Here is a 20,159-nt window from a genome sequence, read left to right as displayed (position 1 = left end):
ACACAAAATTGCGCGTATTTTGCTGTCAAAATTTTTTCAATATTAGGGAAACTTTTCCCTCCTTTCAATTTTTCTTTTTCTACGCTTGGTCTTACTAATTTTTCATTTTCTGAGTTCCAAAAAAAGACGAATAGAAATCTTGTTATTTTCCTTAACCATTTTAATTGTGGCGGGAATACCATCCCCAGGTACAGTAGTAATGGTACTAATACTGCTTTCGTAATCAATACTTTTCCTTCCAAAGATAATTTCCTCAAGTTCCAAAATTGTATTTTTTTCTGAATTTTTTCTCCCACACTTTCCCAACTTTCTTCCCCTACCAATTCCTCATCAAAACATACTCCTAACAATTTTAACGATTTCCTTTCCACCGGTATTCCACACTGATCTAATTCTCTCCAGTACCCAAATGCCTTACAATTACTTTTATCCCAATTTACCCTAAAACCCGATGCCTGACAAAACGTTTCAATATGGAACTTTGCTCTCTTAATTGCCACTTGCGTTGTGCATATAATTGTCAGGTCATCCATATAGCCCAATACCTTAACATCCTGTCCCCCACTCCCTGGAATCTGTACTCCCCTGATTATTTTATCTTTTCTAATTAACTGCAGTAAAGGTTCCATCGCACAAATAAACATCAGGGGAGACAATGGGCACCCCTGTCTCACTCCCGAACTTATCCTGACTTCTTTTGACATAAAGCCATTAACTAAAACTCTGCTATAAATTCCCTCGTACAAACATTTAATCCATTTTAACACATTAACTGGAATTCCTAATTTTTTTAACACCTCCAATAAGAAAGCATGAGACAACCTGTCATACGCTTTTTCAAAATCTATATTGGCAATAACAACAGATTGATTCCTTTCTTTGCAGTACCATATGATATCTCTTATTAATACTAAATTTTCTGCAATTTGTCTTCCTGGTACTGCGCAAACTTGTTCTTCCTCTACCAATTTCTCAATTACTCGATTCAGTCTAATCATAATTAATTTTGCAACAATCTTATAATCTACATTTAATAAAGTGATTGGTCTCCAATTTTTTAGATCCCTTTTATCTCCTTTCTTATACACCAGTGTAATTATGCCTTCCCTAAAAGAAGGTGGTGTTCTCCCTTCTGCAAATACTTTTCCACATAAAGACATTACATCTGGTCCTATTAAATGCCACATTTCCATATAATATTCATAAGGCAGCCCATCACTCCCAGGTGTTTTTCTTAACTTCCCACTTTTAATAATCTCTTCTATCTCTTTTACATTTAAATCTCTTTTTAGATAATCCTGATCCTCTCTATTCAGCTTGCAATCAGTTTTTTCTAACACATCATTTTCCATACTTTTGTCACGTATTTTTTCTTCAAACAAATCTCCATAAAAAGTTTCCACTACCTTCATTATATTATCTTTTCCTAACATCTCTTCCCCTTCTCTATTCAACACTGGGCTCAACCTTGCCCTTTCTCCAAATGCTTTTTTGAAAAAATAGGGTGTACATTTTTCATCTTGTTCCACTAGCTCTACTTTTGCTGCATGAATAATTTTTTTCCCTTTTTCCTCCATTAATTTATTAAAATCTAATTTTGCCTGCGCTAATTCCTTTTCTACATCTTCTCCCATGTCTCTTAATGTGTATAGAAACTGCCTTCTCAAATTTGCCTGTTTGTAATCTTCTTCCCTCTTTTTAGCTTTTTCCCTCCCTTTTTTTATAAAGAAAATCTTAGTTTCATGTTTTACCCACTCCCACCATTCCATTATCCCCCTAAACTCATTTTGTCTACCTTTCAACCTTACATACATTGATTCATACTGTTGCTTAATTTTTTTATCATTCAGCAAACACACATTTAACTTCCAATACCCTCTTCCATATTCTTGTAACTCATCCATTTTCAATTCACACCGCACACACGCATGATCAGAGAATAAAACTCTTTCCTCTTGCCAGTCACTCACTTTCATTCCTTTTGATAACAACACCAGATCTATTCTTGATTTTACATTCCCTTTGTCTGAAAACCATGTAAATCCTTTAGGGCTCTTCCCCCATATTTTGAAACCATCACACAACTTAAAATCCTTTATTACAGTTTTCAATAGAGTACTTGTCCCATCAGGCCTTAAATCCTCAGCCCCCCCCTCTCTATCCTGTTCAGACATTATGCAATTGAAATCCCCAACCACAATAGTCTGCTCCCTCCCTGGCAAAAACATTTGTAACTTTTGAAACAATTCCTCTCTTTGCTGTTTAATAGGAGAGGCATACATATTAAATAATCTGAACTTAACACCCCCCCATTCAAATTTCACTTCCATTAACCTCCCTGGCTCTATGACTATAACCTTATTAACTTTAAAACTGTTCCCTCTAAACAACACTCCCACCCCACTATTCCTATTATCCTTACTACCTGACCAACATGATTCCCCCCACGGCCATTCGGATTTACTAGGTACATTACTAATCCCACATTCTTGTAAACATACTATATCTGTGTTCTGGTTAGCCATAAATTGTAAAATCATAGTTCTTCTTGGCAGAGATGTAAGCATTCTCACATTTAGTGAGACTAATTTCAGAGCCATATTAACATATTAGCATAGTAAAGTGACATTACAACCCATAACCAATAGATGGCGCTCAAGTCACAGAAAACTCCATTTCACCAGTGTTTTCCTCCCCCCCTGGATCCAAACCCTCCAGTCTCTTGGTGCTTTGCAGAAAACCCCCTCCTTTCTGCATTGCATCCCATGAGTCCAGTACATCAGAGTCTAGGAAAGATCTTCCCTCCCCCCCTGGTGAAACCTGTTCATCAGTAAGTAATCCCCCCTCCATACTACTTAGTGAAGATACATTACCATTGTCCTCCTCCTTTCTCCCCTGGTAACGCACTTTTGTTGCTGCTCCTCTGTCTTCCTCCATCTTTCTCTTTTGTGGCCTCTCACCACTCAATCCTGCAATTTCATCCACAAGTCTGCTTCCTGTCAAAAATCCAGGGCCCTCCCCCTCCTCTAACACTTCACTCAGAGAAGCTACTAAGGCTTCCCCTTTTCTCAGCTCATCTTCTGCTGATGTCATCACCGGTGTACTATCCCTTGACGCCTTCTCCATATCCTCCGCTGTTCCCTCTTCCTCCTCCTCATGCCGCTCCTTCTGTGCATCATCCTCCCTCTCCTCTGCTTCGCATACCTGTTGCTGCGGGGTCTCCGACACTCTGTCTGTCACTTCTGTCTGCGCAATGATGTCATCAGTCTGTAACTCCTCCTCCTCCGACTCCTCTGCTTCCACGTGAGCTTCAGCTCCATCTTCCTCATCCTCCGCCCGTTCTGCTGCCGCTTCCTCACGCATCCGTTCGCGGAGGTCATCTGTCCTTGCCCCTGCTGCCTGGGCATAGGATCGCTGCGGGCACTGTCTAGACATGTGATCTTTACTCCCACACAGGTCACAGGCTCGGGGTGCATCACAATGAACCGCATAGTGTCCTTCTTTGCCACAGTTACGGCACACCACTTTTGACTTCTCACAGTGCTCCTTTGTGTGTCCATAGCTAAAGCAATTCCTGCAATAGGAAGGCTGTCCAGGGTACGTCAAAAAGCCCCTATTGCCCCCAATGCTGAAGTTTCCCGGGGGGTGCATCACTCCCCCCAATCCGCTGGAGTCTTTTCTGAGTTTACACCAAAACCTCAGCTTTCCATTAAAAATCCCATACTGGTTTTTCAAAGTGTGTCCGCCTTTTATTTCATCACAATATCGTCTTAGAAAGATATGCACCTCCTCCGGTAGTACAAAAGGGTTGTACATATGCACTGTGATGGGTCTTTCACCAAAAGTGAAGCATGGGATTAATCTAATCCCCTTCATGTTTTCATGTCCCGCCATTTTCTTTGCTTGTTCATACACATTCAGGCACACACCATCATCCATGAATGTCACATCAAAAAAACCTTGCCTGTTAAAATCCTGTAGGCAGAATATCTGAGCTGTTCCAATTGCAAAGATATCTCTCAATACCTTCATCACGATATGTTTCACATCCACTCTTCCACGAGATTCAAGTTCTACCTGGAACCTGATAGTAGATTTCAGGTTTGGCGCTGAAAACGCCATCTTGCTGCTCCTTTGGGGCGTGCGTCTCACCCTGGAAGCTGGTCCCAGCTTTATTCTTTCCTCAGGGTTTTCATATTTCCAGCCGTGGCCACGGCCCTCGCTCCTGTAGTGTCTGCTCCAGATACACTGATCTTAGCCAAAAGGCCGAGAAGCGATAACTGATAAGAACAGATACTACACTTGATCTTAGCCAAAAGGCCGAGAAGCGATAACCAGAAATGGGCCCCCGCCTGAGCGCCGCCCGACGGCCAGGGGCGCTACGCTTTAGGGAGAAGGGCAGAGGGAGCCGCTGGCTGCCCGCTCGCCTCCTCCCCCAGCAGGCCTGCCTCCAGTCCCTCCGCTCCTCCCGACACAGCCCCGGGGAGTCTATGCAGCAGCGGCGGCGACGACGACGACGGATGCAAAAGCCAAAGACTTTCTATGGAGTAAAGAAAAGCAGCCGCACACACTGCTGGGGGGCCCGCATGGCCAGCAAACAGCCAAAAAGGCACATGCTTCCAGTTCTTTTTCCGGCACCAGGCTTCGTCTGCTTATTTGCATAGGAACCGCCCACTTTTTCTCTGCTAGCCGACTCGTCCGGGCTGCCATGAAACTCAGGCAGCAAGCATGCAAGCAGCCAGTGGCTGGGCTTTTCAGTTCAGGTCATTTCAGCCAGCCAGCCATTGTGACAAGAAGCCAGCAAGTCAAGGCATTTGCTGCTTGCTGCTTGCTGCTTGCTGCTGCAGTGTTTGCTATGCAGGCTATTTGGATACAGCTTCAACAGGAGTTTCTTAGGCATCTGCTCGTTCGGACTGAATTAGGCTAGGCAGCAGGCGGCACTCCTGCTCCATGCGAGGAGGAGCTGAAAAGAAAAGAAAGTAAGAAGCCACGCAAAAGAGCAAACAAGACACAGCAAAAAGAAGGAGGCTTTATTTTGTCGTCATTTCATCTTCTTCTTTCTTTGCAAAAGAAAGAGCCAAAAATGCATGTTTGTTTTTTTTCTGTCAGACAGTCATTTGTTTCTATTTTTTGATACAAGCCAAATATCCCCAAAGGGAAGTGCACCGGTCCTGGAGGTACTGCAATACCAGGTCAATGCGTGGAGTGGACAGAGCAAGCTCTTCTTCCATCTCCCTGTTCTAAAAATCCATTTAATATATGGTCCCCAGATAGGGGACGTATCAGATATTAAACTGATAAGAACAGATACTACACTTGATCTTAGCCAAAAGGCCGAGAAGCGATAACCAGAAATGGGCCCCCGCCTGAGCGCCGCCCGACGGCCAGGGGCGCTACGCTTTAGGGAGAAGGGCAGAGGGAGCCGCTGGCTGCCCGCTCGCCTCCTCCCCCAGCAGGCCTGCCTCCAGTCCCTCCGCTCCTCCCGACACAGCCCCGGGGAGTCTATGCAGCAGCGGCGGCGACGACGACGACGGATGCAAAAGCCAAAGACTTTCTATGGAGTAAAGAAAAGCAGCCGCACACACTGCTGGGGGGCCCGCATGGCCAGCAAACAGCCAAAAAGGCACATGCTTCCAGTTCTTTTTCCGGCACCAGGCTTCGTCTGCTTATTTGCATAGGAACCGCCCACTTTTTCTCTGCTAGCCGACTCGTCCGGGCTGCCATGAAACTCAGGCAGCAAGCATGCAAGCAGCCAGTGGCTGGGCTTTTCAGTTCAGGTCATTTCAGCCAGCCAGCCATTGTGACAAGAAGCCAGCAAGTCAAGGCATTTGCTGCTTGCTGCTTGCTGCTTGCTGCTGCAGTGTTTGCTATGCAGGCTATTTGGATACAGCTTCAACAGGAGTTTCTTAGGCATCTGCTCGTTCGGACTGAATTAGGCTAGGCAGCAGGCGGCACTCCTGCTCCATGCGAGGAGGAGCTGAAAAGAAAAGAAAGTAAGAAGCCACGCAAAAGAGCAAACAAGACACAGCAAAAAGAAGGAGGCTTTATTTTGTCGTCATTTCATCTTCTTCTTTCTTTGCAAAAGAAAGAGCCAAAAATGCATGTTTGTTTTTTTTCTGTCAGACAGTCATTTGTTTCTATTTTTTGATACAAGCCAAATATCCCCAAAGGGAAGTGCACCGGTCCTGGAGGTACTGCAATACCAGGTCAATGCGTGGAGTGGACAGAGCAAGCTCTTCTTCCATCTCCCTGTTCTAAAAATCCATTTAATATATGGTCCCCAGATAGGGGACGTATCAGATATTAAACTGATAAGAACAGATACTACACTTGATCTTAGCCAAAAGGCCGAGAAGCGATAACCAGAAATGGGCCCCCGCCTGAGCGCCGCCCGACGGCCAGGGGCGCTACGCTTTAGGGAGAAGGGCAGAGGGAGCCGCTGGCTGCCCGCTCGCCTCCTCCCCCAGCAGGCCTGCCTCCAGTCCCTCCGCTCCTCCCGACACAGCCCCGGGGAGTCTATGCAGCAGCGGCGGCGACGACGACGACGGATGCAAAAGCCAAAGACTTTCTATGGAGTAAAGAAAAGCAGCCGCACACACTGCTGGGGGGCCCGCATGGCCAGCAAACAGCCAAAAAGGCACATGCTTCCAGTTCTTTTTCCGGCACCAGGCTTCGTCTGCTTATTTGCATAGGAACCGCCCACTTTTTCTCTGCTAGCCGACTCGTCCGGGCTGCCATGAAACTCAGGCAGCAAGCATGCAAGCAGCCAGTGGCTGGGCTTTTCAGTTCAGGTCATTTCAGCCAGCCAGCCATTGTGACAAGAAGCCAGCAAGTCAAGGCATTTGCTGCTTGCTGCTTGCTGCTTGCTGCTGCAGTGTTTGCTATGCAGGCTATTTGGATACAGCTTCAACAGGAGTTTCTTAGGCATCTGCTCGTTCGGACTGAATTAGGCTAGGCAGCAGGCGGCACTCCTGCTCCATGCGAGGAGGAGCTGAAAAGAAAAGAAAGTAAGAAGCCACGCAAAAGAGCAAACAAGACACAGCAAAAAGAAGGAGGCTTTATTTTGTCGTCATTTCATCTTCTTCTTTCTTTGCAAAAGAAAGAGCCAAAAATGCATGTTTGTTTTTTTTCTGTCAGACAGTCATTTGTTTCTATTTTTTGATACAAGCCAAATATCCCCAAAGGGAAGTGCACCGGTCCTGGAGGTACTGCAATACCAGGTCAATGCGTGGAGTGGACAGAGCAAGCTCTTCTTCCATCTCCCTGTTCTAAAAATCCATTTAATATATGGTCCCCAGATAGGGGACGTATCAGATATTAAACTGATAAGAACAGATACTACACTTGATCTTAGCCAAAAGGCCGAGAAGCGATAACCAGAAATGGGCCCCCGCCTGAGCGCCGCCCGACGGCCAGGGGCGCTACGCTTTAGGGAGAAGGGCAGAGGGAGCCGCTGGCTGCCCGCTCGCCTCCTCCCCCAGCAGGCCTGCCTCCAGTCCCTCCGCTCCTCCCGACACAGCCCCGGGGAGTCTATGCAGCAGCGGCGGCGACGACGACGACGGATGCAAAAGCCAAAGACTTTCTATGGAGTAAAGAAAAGCAGCCGCACACACTGCTGGGGGGCCCGCATGGCCAGCAAACAGCCAAAAAGGCACATGCTTCCAGTTCTTTTTCCGGCACCAGGCTTCGTCTGCTTATTTGCATAGGAACCGCCCACTTTTTCTCTGCTAGCCGACTCGTCCGGGCTGCCATGAAACTCAGGCAGCAAGCATGCAAGCAGCCAGTGGCTGGGCTTTTCAGTTCAGGTCATTTCAGCCAGCCAGCCATTGTGACAAGAAGCCAGCAAGTCAAGGCATTTGCTGCTTGCTGCTTGCTGCTTGCTGCTGCAGTGTTTGCTATGCAGGCTATTTGGATACAGCTTCAACAGGAGTTTCTTAGGCATCTGCTCGTTCGGACTGAATTAGGCTAGGCAGCAGGCGGCACTCCTGCTCCATGCGAGGAGGAGCTGAAAAGAAAAGAAAGTAAGAAGCCACGCAAAAGAGCAAACAAGACACAGCAAAAAGAAGGAGGCTTTATTTTGTCGTCATTTCATCTTCTTCTTTCTTTGCAAAAGAAAGAGCCAAAAATGCATGTTTGTTTTTTTTCTGTCAGACAGTCATTTGTTTCTATTTTTTGATACAAGCCAAATATCCCCAAAGGGAAGTGCACCGGTCCTGGAGGTACTGCAATACCAGGTCAATGCGTGGAGTGGACAGAGCAAGCTCTTCTTCCATCTCCCTGTTCTAAAAATCCATTTAATATATGGTCCCCAGATAGGGGACGTATCAGATATTAAACTGATAAGAACAGATACTACACTTGATCTTAGCCAAAAGGCCGAGAAGCGATAACCAGAAATGGGCCCCCGCCTGAGCGCCGCCCGACGGCCAGGGGCGCTACGCTTTAGGGAGAAGGGCAGAGGGAGCCGCTGGCTGCCCGCTCGCCTCCTCCCCCAGCAGGCCTGCCTCCAGTCCCTCCGCTCCTCCCGACACAGCCCCGGGGAGTCTATGCAGCAGCGGCGGCGACGACGACGACGGATGCAAAAGCCAAAGACTTTCTATGGAGTAAAGAAAAGCAGCCGCACACACTGCTGGGGGGCCCGCATGGCCAGCAAACAGCCAAAAAGGCACATGCTTCCAGTTCTTTTTCCGGCACCAGGCTTCGTCTGCTTATTTGCATAGGAACCGCCCACTTTTTCTCTGCTAGCCGACTCGTCCGGGCTGCCATGAAACTCAGGCAGCAAGCATGCAAGCAGCCAGTGGCTGGGCTTTTCAGTTCAGGTCATTTCAGCCAGCCAGCCATTGTGACAAGAAGCCAGCAAGTCAAGGCATTTGCTGCTTGCTGCTTGCTGCTTGCTGCTGCAGTGTTTGCTATGCAGGCTATTTGGATACAGCTTCAACAGGAGTTTCTTAGGCATCTGCTCGTTCGGACTGAATTAGGCTAGGCAGCAGGCGGCACTCCTGCTCCATGCGAGGAGGAGCTGAAAAGAAAAGAAAGTAAGAAGCCACGCAAAAGAGCAAACAAGACACAGCAAAAAGAAGGAGGCTTTATTTTGTCGTCATTTCATCTTCTTCTTTCTTTGCAAAAGAAAGAGCCAAAAATGCATGTTTGTTTTTTTTCTGTCAGACAGTCATTTGTTTCTATTTTTTGATACAAGCCAAATATCCCCAAAGGGAAGTGCACCGGTCCTGGAGGTACTGCAATACCAGGTCAATGCGTGGAGTGGACAGAGCAAGCTCTTCTTCCATCTCCCTGTTCTAAAAATCCATTTAATATATGGTCCCCAGATAGGGGACGTATCAGATATTAAACTGATAAGAACAGATACTACACTTGATCTTAGCCAAAAGGCCGAGAAGCGATAACCAGAAATGGGCCCCCGCCTGAGCGCCGCCCGACGGCCAGGGGCGCTACGCTTTAGGGAGAAGGGCAGAGGGAGCCGCTGGCTGCCCGCTCGCCTCCTCCCCCAGCAGGCCTGCCTCCAGTCCCTCCGCTCCTCCCGACACAGCCCCGGGGAGTCTATGCAGCAGCGGCGGCGACGACGACGACGGATGCAAAAGCCAAAGACTTTCTATGGAGTAAAGAAAAGCAGCCGCACACACTGCTGGGGGGCCCGCATGGCCAGCAAACAGCCAAAAAGGCACATGCTTCCAGTTCTTTTTCCGGCACCAGGCTTCGTCTGCTTATTTGCATAGGAACCGCCCACTTTTTCTCTGCTAGCCGACTCGTCCGGGCTGCCATGAAACTCAGGCAGCAAGCATGCAAGCAGCCAGTGGCTGGGCTTTTCAGTTCAGGTCATTTCAGCCAGCCAGCCATTGTGACAAGAAGCCAGCAAGTCAAGGCATTTGCTGCTTGCTGCTTGCTGCTTGCTGCTGCAGTGTTTGCTATGCAGGCTATTTGGATACAGCTTCAACAGGAGTTTCTTAGGCATCTGCTCGTTCGGACTGAATTAGGCTAGGCAGCAGGCGGCACTCCTGCTCCATGCGAGGAGGAGCTGAAAAGAAAAGAAAGTAAGAAGCCACGCAAAAGAGCAAACAAGACACAGCAAAAAGAAGGAGGCTTTATTTTGTCGTCATTTCATCTTCTTCTTTCTTTGCAAAAGAAAGAGCCAAAAATGCATGTTTGTTTTTTTTCTGTCAGACAGTCATTTGTTTCTATTTTTTGATACAAGCCAAATATCCCCAAAGGGAAGTGCACCGGTCCTGGAGGTACTGCAATACCAGGTCAATGCGTGGAGTGGACAGAGCAAGCTCTTCTTCCATCTCCCTGTTCTAAAAATCCATTTAATATATGGTCCCCAGATAGGGGACGTATCAGATATTAAACTGATAAGAACAGATTTTTTTTTTTTTTTTATAAAAGTAAGTTTATTTCCATTTCACACGTAATTTCCACAATTTCCACTTTTCAGAAAATAAAAAACCACCCCAACATTACAAAAACCCATTCACATTTGCATGTATAACTTACTATTATTTCCATAGATAGACAAAACACAATAACTCACATTAAATATTCCTTCACAATTTACTTTTTCTTTAACAGTAAAGAAAAAAACTTTTCTCCTTCTTTTGCTTCTCATACCCTTTGTACCAATGTACTCCACAACTCTGGTTTCCATAATTGTTTACCTTCCTCTCTTCCCCATCTTTTTTTATCTAACAGGAAATATATATACATCTTACTCAGAATCATCTTCACACACACATTAACTTTAATGACCTCACTTCTATAAATCACCACATTCCTTACATCCCATACCACTTCTTTCACACAGCATATAATCTTCCATAATACAACCTCTTTCTTTCCATTCAATCCACTCAACCCATACATCATCATATCAAATTCCAATTTCTGTACTCCTGTCAGCTCTTTGATCAATTTTCCCACACAATTCCATATCTTTCTCACAAACTGGCAGTTCCAGAACAAATGAATCACATTTTCCAACCCTCTGCATCCCTCTCTAGGGCACTCCTCAGAATTTGCCTTTCCTCTCCTTTTTTGAAAAGCTCTCACCGGGATACATTCATGGACTGCCATCCACGCCATGTCTTTATGTCGATTTGTCAGTTCATTCATACTTACATTCTTCCACACTTTACTTGTTTGTTTATCATTCAACCTACCAATCGATTCTATGCAACTTTTCTCCGCAATGATCTTTAGAATTTTTCTATGATTTTCCCAACTTTTTTTATCTATCTTCTCCAAACCATATTTTTTTACAAATGTTTCAATTATTTTATAGAAATCTGGCGTCAAAAAGCACATTGGTTTACGCAAATCTATTTCAAATAGGCCTAGTTTTCGCAGCATTCCTCCTGTTGCATATCTACATAGACATGCTGCCTTGTTGTTCTTATTCTGCGTCCTCTGTACACAAAATTGCGCGTATTTTGCTGTCAAAATTTTTTCAATATTAGGGAAACTTTTCCCTCCTTTCAATTTTTCTTTTTCTACGCTTGGTCTTACTAATTTTTCATTTTCTGAGTTCCAAAAAAAGACGAATAGAAATCTTGTTATTTTCCTTAACCATTTTAATTGTGGCGGGAATACCATCCCCAGGTACAGTAGTAATGGTACTAATACTGCTTTCGTAATCAATACTTTTCCTTCCAAAGATAATTTCCTCAAGTTCCAAAATTGTATTTTTTTCTGAATTTTTTCTCCCACACTTTCCCAACTTTCTTCCCCTACCAATTCCTCATCAAAACATACTCCTAACAATTTTAACGATTTCCTTTCCACCGGTATTCCACACTGATCTAATTCTCTCCAGTACCCAAATGCCTTACAATTACTTTTATCCCAATTTACCCTAAAACCCGATGCCTGACAAAACGTTTCAATATGGAACTTTGCTCTCTTAATTGCCACTTGCGTTGTGCATATAATTGTCAGGTCATCCATATAGCCCAATACCTTAACATCCTGTCCCCCACTCCCTGGAATCTGTACTCCCCTGATTATTTTATCTTTTCTAATTAACTGCAGTAAAGGTTCCATCGCACAAATAAACATCAGGGGAGACAATGGGCACCCCTGTCTCACTCCCGAACTTATCCTGACTTCTTTTGACATAAAGCCATTAACTAAAACTCTGCTATAAATTCCCTCGTACAAACATTTAATCCATTTTAACACATTAACTGGAATTCCTAATTTTTTTAACACCTCCAATAAGAAAGCATGAGACAACCTGTCATACGCTTTTTCAAAATCTATATTGGCAATAACAACAGATTGATTCCTTTCTTTGCAGTACCATATGATATCTCTTATTAATACTAAATTTTCTGCAATTTGTCTTCCTGGTACTGCGCAAACTTGTTCTTCCTCTACCAATTTCTCAATTACTCGATTCAGTCTAATCATAATTAATTTTGCAACAATCTTATAATCTACATTTAATAAAGTGATTGGTCTCCAATTTTTTAGATCCCTTTTATCTCCTTTCTTATACACCAGTGTAATTATGCCTTCCCTAAAAGAAGGTGGTGTTCTCCCTTCTGCAAATACTTTTCCACATAAAGACATTACATCTGGTCCTATTAAATGCCACATTTCCATATAATATTCATAAGGCAGCCCATCACTCCCAGGTGTTTTTCTTAACTTCCCACTTTTAATAATCTCTTCTATCTCTTTTACATTTAAATCTCTTTTTAGATAATCCTGATCCTCTCTATTCAGCTTGCAATCAGTTTTTTCTAACACATCATTTTCCATACTTTTGTCACGTATTTTTTCTTCAAACAAATCTCCATAAAAAGTTTCCACTACCTTCATTATATTATCTTTTCCTAACATCTCTTCCCCTTCTCTATTCAACACTGGGCTCAACCTTGCCCTTTCTCCAAATGCTTTTTTGAAAAAATAGGGTGTACATTTTTCATCTTGTTCCACTAGCTCTACTTTTGCTGCATGAATAATTTTTTTCCCTTTTTCCTCCATTAATTTATTAAAATCTAATTTTGCCTGCGCTAATTCCTTTTCTACATCTTCTCCCATGTCTCTTAATGTGTATAGAAACTGCCTTCTCAAATTTGCCTGTTTGTAATCTTCTTCCCTCTTTTTAGCTTTTTCCCTCCCTTTTTTTATAAAGAAAATCTTAGTTTCATGTTTTACCCACTCCCACCATTCCATTATCCCCCTAAACTCATTTTGTCTACCTTTCAACCTTACATACATTGATTCATACTGTTGCTTAATTTTTTTATCATTCAGCAAACACACATTTAACTTCCAATACCCTCTTCCATATTCTTGTAACTCATCCATTTTCAATTCACACCGCACACACGCATGATCAGAGAATAAAACTCTTTCCTCTTGCCAGTCACTCACTTTCATTCCTTTTGATAACAACACCAGATCTATTCTTGATTTTACATTCCCTTTGTCTGAAAACCATGTAAATCCTTTAGGGCTCTTCCCCCATATTTTGAAACCATCACACAACTTAAAATCCTTTATTACAGTTTTCAATAGAGTACTTGTCCCATCAGGCCTTAAATCCTCAGCCCCCCCCTCTCTATCCTGTTCAGACATTATGCAATTGAAATCCCCAACCACAATAGTCTGCTCCCTCCCTGGCAAAAACATTTGTAACTTTTGAAACAATTCCTCTCTTTGCTGTTTAATAGGAGAGGCATACATATTAAATAATCTGAACTTAACACCCCCCCATTCAAATTTCACTTCCATTAACCTCCCTGGCTCTATGACTATAACCTTATTAACTTTAAAACTGTTCCCTCTAAACAACACTCCCACCCCACTATTCCTATTATCCTTACTACCTGACCAACATGATTCCCCCCACGGCCATTCGGATTTACTAGGTACATTACTAATCCCACATTCTTGTAAACATACTATATCTGTGTTCTGGTTAGCCATAAATTGTAAAATCATAGTTCTTCTTGGCAGAGATGTAAGCATTCTCACATTTAGTGAGACTAATTTCAGAGCCATATTAACATATTAGCATAGTAAAGTGACATTACAACCCATAACCAATAGATGGCGCTCAAGTCACAGAAAACTCCATTTCACCAGTGTTTTCCTCCCCCCCTGGATCCAAACCCTCCAGTCTCTTGGTGCTTTGCAGAAAACCCCCTCCTTTCTGCATTGCATCCCATGAGTCCAGTACATCAGAGTCTAGGAAAGATCTTCCCTCCCCCCCTGGTGAAACCTGTTCATCAGTAAGTAATCCCCCCTCCATACTACTTAGTGAAGATACATTACCATTGTCCTCCTCCTTTCTCCCCTGGTAACGCACTTTTGTTGCTGCTCCTCTGTCTTCCTCCATCTTTCTCTTTTGTGGCCTCTCACCACTCAATCCTGCAATTTCATCCACAAGTCTGCTTCCTGTCAAAAATCCAGGGCCCTCCCCCTCCTCTAACACTTCACTCAGAGAAGCTACTAAGGCTTCCCCTTTTCTCAGCTCATCTTCTGCTGATGTCATCACCGGTGTACTATCCCTTGACGCCTTCTCCATATCCTCCGCTGTTCCCTCTTCCTCCTCCTCATGCCGCTCCTTCTGTGCATCATCCTCCCTCTCCTCTGCTTCGCATACCTGTTGCTGCGGGGTCTCCGACACTCTGTCTGTCACTTCTGTCTGCGCAATGATGTCATCAGTCTGTAACTCCTCCTCCTCCGACTCCTCTGCTTCCACGTGAGCTTCAGCTCCATCTTCCTCATCCTCCGCCCGTTCTGCTGCCGCTTCCTCACGCATCCGTTCGCGGAGGTCATCTGTCCTTGCCCCTGCTGCCTGGGCATAGGATCGCTGCGGGCACTGTCTAGACATGTGATCTTTACTCCCACACAGGTCACAGGCTCGGGGTGCATCACAATGAACCGCATAGTGTCCTTCTTTGCCACAGTTACGGCACACCACTTTTGACTTCTCACAGTGCTCCTTTGTGTGTCCATAGCTAAAGCAATTCCTGCAATAGGAAGGCTGTCCAGGGTACGTCAAAAAGCCCCTATTGCCCCCAATGCTGAAGTTTCCCGGGGGGTGCATCACTCCCCCCAATCCGCTGGAGTCTTTTCTGAGTTTACACCAAAACCTCAGCTTTCCATTAAAAATCCCATACTGGTTTTTCAAAGTGTGTCCGCCTTTTATTTCATCACAATATCGTCTTAGAAAGATATGCACCTCCTCCGGTAGTACAAAAGGGTTGTACATATGCACTGTGATGGGTCTTTCACCAAAAGTGAAGCATGGGATTAATCTAATCCCCTTCATGTTTTCATGTCCCGCCATTTTCTTTGCTTGTTCATACACATTCAGGCACACACCATCATCCATGAATGTCACATCAAAAAAACCTTGCCTGTTAAAATCCTGTAGGCAGAATATCTGAGCTGTTCCAATTGCAAAGATATCTCTCAATACCTTCATCACGATATGTTTCACATCCACTCTTCCACGAGATTCAAGTTCTACCTGGAACCTGATAGTAGATTTCAGGTTTGGCGCTGAAAACGCCATCTTGCTGCTCCTTTGGGGCGTGCGTCTCACCCTGGAAGCTGGTCCCAGCTTTATTCTTTCCTCAGGGTTTTCATATTTCCAGCCGTGGCCACGGCCCTCGCTCCTGTAGTGTCTGCTCCAGATACACTGATCTTAGCCAAAAGGCCGAGAAGCGATAACTGATAAGAACAGATACTACACTTGATCTTAGCCAAAAGGCCGAGAAGCGATAACCAGAAATGGGCCCCCGCCTGAGCGCCGCCCGACGGCCAGGGGCGCTACGCTTTAGGGAGAAGGGCAGAGGGAGCCGCTGGCTGCCCGCTCGCCTCCTCCCCCAGCAGGCCTGCCTCCAGTCCCTCCGCTCCTCCCGACACAGCCCCGGGGAGTCTATGCAGCAGCGGCGGCGACGACGACGACGGATGCAAAAGCCAAAGACTTTCTATGGAGTAAAGAAAAGCAGCCGCACACACTGCTGGGGGGCCCGCATGGCCAGCAAACAGCCAAAAAGGCACATGCTTCCAGTTCTTTTTCCGGCACCAGGCTTCGTCTGCTTATTTGCATAGGAACCGCCCACTTTTTCTCTGCTAGCCGACTCGTCCGGGCTGCCATGAAACTCAGGCAGCAAGCATGCAAGCAGCCAGTGGCTGGGCTTTTCAGTTCAGGTCATTTCAGCCAGCCAGCCATTGTGACAAGAAGCCAGCAAGTCAAGGCATTTGCTGCTTGCTGCTTGCTGCTTGCTGCTGCAGTGTTTGCTATGCAGGCTATTTGGATACAGCTTCAACAGGAGTTTCTTAGGCATCTGCTCGTTCGGACTGAATTAGGCTAGGCAGCAGGCGGCACTCCTGCTCCATGCGAGGAGGAGCTGAAAAGAAAAGAAAGTAAGAAGCCACGCAAAAGAGCAAACAAGACACAGCAAAAAGAAGGAGGCTTTATTTTGTCGTCATTTCATCTTCTTCTTTCTTTGCAAAAGAAAGAGCCAAAAATGCATGTTTGTTTTTTTTCTGTCAGACAGTCATTTGTTTCTATTTTTTGATACAAGCCAAATATCCCCAAAGGGAAGTGCACCGGTCCTGGAGGTACTGCAATACCAGGTCAATGCGTGGAGTGGACAGAGCAAGCTCTTCTTCCATCTCCCTGTTCTAAAAATCCATTTAATATATGGTCCCCAGATAGGGGACGTATCAGATATTAAACTGATAAGAACAGATACTACACTTGATCTTAGCCAAAAGGCCGAGAAGCGATAACCAGAAATGGGCCCCCGCCTGAGCGCCGCCCGACGGCCAGGGGCGCTACGCTTTAGGGAGAAGGGCAGAGGGAGCCGCTGGCTGCCCGCTCGCCTCCTCCCCCAGCAGGCCTGCCTCCAGTCCCTCCGCTCCTCCCGACACAGCCCCGGGGAGTCTATGCAGCAGCGGCGGCGACGACGACGACGGATGCAAAAGCCAAAGACTTTCTATGGAGTAAAGAAAAGCAGCCGCACACACTGCTGGGGGGCCCGCATGGCCAGCAAACAGCCAAAAAGGCACATGCTTCCAGTTCTTTTTCCGGCACCAGGCTTCGTCTGCTTATTTGCATAGGAACCGCCCACTTTTTCTCTGCTAGCCGACTCGTCCGGGCTGCCATGAAACTCAGGCAGCAAGCATGCAAGCAGCCAGTGGCTGGGCTTTTCAGTTCAGGTCATTTCAGCCAGCCAGCCATTGTGACAAGAAGCCAGCAAGTCAAGGCATTTGCTGCTTGCTGCTTGCTGCTTGCTGCTGCAGTGTTTGCTATGCAGGCTATTTGGATACAGCTTCAACAGGAGTTTCTTAGGCATCTGCTCGTTCGGACTGAATTAGGCTAGGCAGCAGGCGGCACTCCTGCTCCATGCGAGGAGGAGCTGAAAAGAAAAGAAAGTAAGAAGCCACGCAAAAGAGCAAACAAGACACAGCAAAAAGAAGGAGGCTTTATTTTGTCGTCATTTCATCTTCTTCTTTCTTTGCAAAAGAAAGAGCCAAAAATGCATGTTTGTTTTTTTTCTGTCAGACAGTCATTTGTTTCTATTTTTTGATACAAGCCAAATATCCCCAAAGGGAAGTGCACCGGTCCTGGAGGTACTGCAATACCAGGTCAATGCGTGGAGTGGACAGAGCAAGCTCTTCTTCCATCTCCCTGTTCTAAAAATCCATTTAATATATGGTCCCCAGATAGGGGACGTATCAGATATTAAACTGATAAGAACAGATACTACACTTGATCTTAGCCAAAAGGCCGAGAAGCGATAACCAGAAATGGGCCCCCGCCTGAGCGCCGCCCGACGGCCAGGGGCGCTACGCTTTAGGGAGAAGGGCAGAGGGAGCCGCTGGCTGCCCGCTCGCCTCCTCCCCCAGCAGGCCTGCCTCCAGTCCCTCCGCTCCTCCCGACACAGCCCCGGGGAGTCTATGCAGCAGCGGCGGCGACGACGACGACGGATGCAAAAGCCAAAGACTTTCTATGGAGTAAAGAAAAGCAGCCGCACACACTGCTGGGGGGCCCGCATGGCCAGCAAACAGCCAAAAAGGCACATGCTTCCAGTTCTTTTTCCGGCACCAGGCTTCGTCTGCTTATTTGCATAGGAACCGCCCACTTTTTCTCTGCTAGCCGACTCGTCCGGGCTGCCATGAAACTCAGGCAGCAAGCATGCAAGCAGCCAGTGGCTGGGCTTTTCAGTTCAGGTCATTTCAGCCAGCCAGCCATTGTGACAAGAAGCCAGCAAGTCAAGGCATTTGCTGCTTGCTGCTTGCTGCTTGCTGCTGCAGTGTTTGCTATGCAGGCTATTTGGATACAGCTTCAACAGGAGTTTCTTAGGCATCTGCTCGTTCGGACTGAATTAGGCTAGGCAGCAGGCGGCACTCCTGCTCCATGCGAGGAGGAGCTGAAAAGAAAAGAAAGTAAGAAGCCACGCAAAAGAGCAAACAAGACACAGCAAAAAGAAGGAGGCTTTATTTTGTCGTCATTTCATCTTCTTCTTTCTTTGCAAAAGAAAGAGCCAAAAATGCATGTTTGTTTTTTTTCTGTCAGACAGTCATTTGTTTCTATTTTTTGATACAAGCCAAATATCCCCAAAGGGAAGTGCACCGGTCCTGGAGGTACTGCAATACCAGGTCAATGCGTGGAGTGGACAGAGCAAGCTCTTCTTCCATCTCCCTGTTCTAAAAATCCATTTAATATATGGTCCCCAGATAGGGGACGTATCAGATATTAAACTGATAAGAACAGATACTACACTTGATCTTAGCCAAAAGGCCGAGAAGCGATAACCAGAAATGGGCCCCCGCCTGAGCGCCGCCCGACGGCCAGGGGCGCTACGCTTTAGGGAGAAGGGCAGAGGGAGCCGCTGGCTGCCCGCTCGCCTCCTCCCCCAGCAGGCCTGCCTCCAGTCCCTCCGCTCCTCCCGACACAGCCCCGGGGAGTCTATGCAGCAGCGGCGGCGACGACGACGACGGATGCAAAAGCCAAAGACTTTCTATGGAGTAAAGAAAAGCAGCCGCACACACTGCTGGGGGGCCCGCATGGCCAGCAAACAGCCAAAAAGGCACATGCTTCCAGTTCTTTTTCCGGCACCAGGCTTCGTCTGCTTATTTGCATAGGAACCGCCCACTTTTTCTCTGCTAGCCGACTCGTCCGGGCTGCCATGAAACTCAGGCAGCAAGCATGCAAGCAGCCAGTGGCTGGGCTTTTCAGTTCAGGTCATTTCAGCCAGCCAGCCATTGTGACAAGAAGCCAGCAAGTCAAGGCATTTGCTGCTTGCTGCTTGCTGCTTGCTGCTGCAGTGTTTGCTATGCAGGCTATTTGGATACAGCTTCAACAGGAGTTTCTTAGGCATCTGCTCGTTCGGACTGAATTAGGCTAGGCAGCAGGCGGCACTCCTGCTCCATGCGAGGAGGAGCTGAAAAGAAAAGAAAGTAAGAAGCCACGCAAAAGAGCAAACAAGACACAGCAAAAAGAAGGAGGCTTTATTTTGTCGTCATTTCATCTTCTTCTTTCTTTGCAAAAGAAAGAGCCAAAAATGCATGTTTGTTTTTTTTCTGTCAGACAGTCATTTGTTTCTATTTTTTGATACAAGCCAAATATCCCCAAAGGGAAGTGCACCGGTCCTGGAGGTACTGCAATACCAGGTCAATGCGTGGAGTGGACAGAGCAAGCTCTTCTTCCATCTCCCTGTTCTAAAAATCCATTTAATATATGGTCCCCAGATAGGGGACGTATCAGATATTAAACTGATAAGAACAGATACTACACTTGATCTTAGCCAAAAGGCCGAGAAGCGATAACCAGAAATGGGCCCCCGCCTGAGCGCCGCCCGACGGCCAGGGGCGCTACGCTTTAGGGAGAAGGGCAGAGGGAGCCGCTGGCTGCCCGCTCGCCTCCTCCCCCAGCAGGCCTGCCTCCAGTCCCTCCGCTCCTCCCGACACAGCCCCGGGGAGTCTATGCAGCAGCGGCGGCGACGACGACGACGGATGCAAAAGCCAAAGACTTTCTATGGAGTAAAGAAAAGCAGCCGCACACACTGCTGGGGGGCCCGCATGGCCAGCAAACAGCCAAAAAGGCACATGCTTCCAGTTCTTTTTCCGGCACCAGGCTTCGTCTGCTTATTTGCATAGGAACCGCCCACTTTTTC

The 20,159-nt window shown here is 46.4% G+C and overlaps 9 non-coding genes and 3 pseudogenes across 9 annotated transcripts; all 12 read right to left on the bottom strand.

Annotated features, from left to right (window-relative positions):
- Positions 1-4,227: 4,227 nt before the first annotated feature.
- On the bottom strand, positions 4,228-4,332 carry LOC142485545 (U2 spliceosomal RNA; annotated as a pseudogene).
- Positions 4,333-5,155: 823 nt separating this feature from the next.
- LOC142485585 (U2 spliceosomal RNA) lies at positions 5,156-5,346 on the bottom strand. Its single transcript, XR_012798605.1, has one exon. It is a non-coding gene; the product is annotated as a U2 spliceosomal RNA (small nuclear RNA).
- An 823-nt stretch (positions 5,347-6,169) lies between these two features.
- On the bottom strand, positions 6,170-6,360 carry LOC142485584 (U2 spliceosomal RNA). Its single transcript, XR_012798604.1, has one exon. It is a non-coding gene; the product is annotated as a U2 spliceosomal RNA (small nuclear RNA).
- An 823-nt stretch (positions 6,361-7,183) lies between these two features.
- On the bottom strand, positions 7,184-7,374 carry LOC142485582 (U2 spliceosomal RNA). The gene has a single exon (XR_012798602.1). It is a non-coding gene; the product is annotated as a U2 spliceosomal RNA (small nuclear RNA).
- Positions 7,375-8,197: 823 nt separating this feature from the next.
- LOC142485581 (U2 spliceosomal RNA) lies at positions 8,198-8,388 on the bottom strand. The gene has a single exon (XR_012798601.1). It is a non-coding gene; the product is annotated as a U2 spliceosomal RNA (small nuclear RNA).
- Positions 8,389-9,211: 823 nt separating this feature from the next.
- On the bottom strand, positions 9,212-9,402 carry LOC142485580 (U2 spliceosomal RNA). The gene has a single exon (XR_012798600.1). It is a non-coding gene; the product is annotated as a U2 spliceosomal RNA (small nuclear RNA).
- An 823-nt stretch (positions 9,403-10,225) lies between these two features.
- Positions 10,226-10,405, bottom strand: LOC142485513 (U2 spliceosomal RNA; annotated as a pseudogene).
- Positions 10,406-15,649: 5,244 nt separating this feature from the next.
- Positions 15,650-15,754, bottom strand: LOC142485544 (U2 spliceosomal RNA; annotated as a pseudogene).
- Positions 15,755-16,577: 823 nt separating this feature from the next.
- Positions 16,578-16,768, bottom strand: LOC142485579 (U2 spliceosomal RNA). Its single transcript, XR_012798599.1, has one exon. It is a non-coding gene; the product is annotated as a U2 spliceosomal RNA (small nuclear RNA).
- Positions 16,769-17,591: 823 nt separating this feature from the next.
- Positions 17,592-17,782, bottom strand: LOC142485578 (U2 spliceosomal RNA). The gene has a single exon (XR_012798598.1). It is a non-coding gene; the product is annotated as a U2 spliceosomal RNA (small nuclear RNA).
- Positions 17,783-18,605: 823 nt separating this feature from the next.
- LOC142485576 (U2 spliceosomal RNA) lies at positions 18,606-18,796 on the bottom strand. Its single transcript, XR_012798597.1, has one exon. It is a non-coding gene; the product is annotated as a U2 spliceosomal RNA (small nuclear RNA).
- Positions 18,797-19,619: 823 nt separating this feature from the next.
- Positions 19,620-19,810, bottom strand: LOC142485575 (U2 spliceosomal RNA). The gene has a single exon (XR_012798596.1). It is a non-coding gene; the product is annotated as a U2 spliceosomal RNA (small nuclear RNA).
- Positions 19,811-20,159: the final 349 nt, after the last annotated feature.

Source organism: Ascaphus truei, unplaced genomic scaffold (assembly GCF_040206685.1).
Source record: "Ascaphus truei isolate aAscTru1 unplaced genomic scaffold, aAscTru1.hap1 HAP1_SCAFFOLD_605, whole genome shotgun sequence".
NCBI classification, from domain to species: domain Eukaryota; kingdom Metazoa; phylum Chordata; class Amphibia; order Anura; family Ascaphidae; genus Ascaphus; species Ascaphus truei.
Note: the sequence above shows the minus strand (reverse complement) of the source record. Positions and strands in the feature narration are given on the sequence as shown.